General features: G+C 28.0%; 1 long non-coding RNA gene across 2 annotated transcripts; it reads right to left on the bottom strand.

The window, feature by feature from the left end:
• Nucleotides 1-283: 283 nt before the first annotated feature.
• Nucleotides 284-1,088, bottom strand: LOC103311873. 2 transcript variants are annotated; one of them, XR_001680574.2, is made up of 4 exons: nt 932-1,088; nt 624-806; nt 488-559; nt 284-403 (listed from the first exon to the last, which is right to left on the bottom strand). It is a non-coding gene; the product is annotated as an uncharacterized LOC103311873 (long non-coding RNA). The 2 variants fall into 2 exon arrangements; XR_003838627.1 differs by having other exon boundaries at nt 385-559; nt 932-1,087.
• Between the last annotated feature and the right edge of the window lie 271 nt (nt 1,089-1,359).

The raw sequence follows: 1,359 nt of genomic DNA, 5'->3' as shown, positions 1-1,359 counted from the left end.
TATTGCAGTTGCAACTTAACATTATTAAATTTGTAATGTTGGTAATGAACTAGTGTTTTTACTGCATGGGTTTGCTTTATTCTAATTTATTAATAAAATCTTCTTTCTTATATTAAAACGTGTCTAATTAGATGCATTTAATTACTAAAGAAGAGAAACCAGGACCAAAGCCGTTAAAATTATTCAATGAGGAAAACATGAAAAATCATAAAAAAGATAAAGATTTCAGGCTGTATTGACAATGCTTATTAAAAGTATTAATACTTATTTACTCACAGCCATATTTTTATTACTCATATCCTCATTTTTTCTAGTAAGTGTAGATGACCGTCTTGATTTAAAATTATTTTCAATAGCATTTTCAATATGTTCCTCTTTTTAAAATTCAGATTCTATGCAATCACTTTCATCATAATAAGCCAAATTTATAGATTTTCAAATAATTGTAAATACAAAATCAAGTCTGATACAATTTTCATTAACTCACTGTATAATATTTTGTTCCATCGGTAAAATTACATTATTTCCAGTTTCAACATCATTACTTTGAGTAGCATAACTATACAAAAATAAAAATACCATTGAAAATGAAAAATGAAATCATAGAGATCCAGAAGTATTACTTAGAAGGAAAACCATTTCGATGATAAGGTTGGGGAATAGCATTTGAAAATAAAAATCACTTTTTTCCTGGCTTATAGTTTTCTTCTAAAAAATGATCACTACATTTACGTTGCCAATCATGGCAACGATCAATCCCAAAAACTTTAAACCATTTTTTCCTCATGTATGCATTCTTTGGAAATCTATATTAAAACAAATATCAATGAATACAATAAATTGCTAATGTTAGGTTAGGAACACAAAGTACAAATTAATAAGCGAAACAACAGTTTGAGCGAGTAAATTTCTAGAACTAATTGATACTCACCCATGATAAATAACTCCTGGACGATTGACCTTTGTGTACTTAGATTTATTGCCGCACACTATACACTTGTGCATTTCTATAACATAGTATTATATATTTATATATGACTAAATAAATAGGTATGATCACAACAAACTGAATTTTGTTCAGTCTGCGCACACCAGGGTGGGAGCCTTCCGCGTCTTTTGATTGGCTTATACTTTATGGCGCCTTTTTTGTGTTTTTGATTGTAATATCATTGTTCTATACAATGTTAAATATTAATGTTATATTGTTATGCATATTAATTTGGTTTCGTACTTTGTCATTTGATATTAATCATTACTATGGATGTGTGATTAATTTGTTCGTACATAGTGATTTGTATTTTTGTTACAGGTTTAATTGCAGCATAGAACAATTGTGGTAGTTATTAAATATGCCAGTTT

The sequence above is a fragment of the Acyrthosiphon pisum genome, chromosome X (assembly GCF_005508785.2).
Source record: "Acyrthosiphon pisum isolate AL4f chromosome X, pea_aphid_22Mar2018_4r6ur, whole genome shotgun sequence".
Lineage (NCBI taxonomy): Eukaryota > Metazoa > Arthropoda > Insecta > Hemiptera > Aphididae > Acyrthosiphon > Acyrthosiphon pisum.
This window is presented reverse-complemented; position numbering and strand designations above follow the sequence as displayed.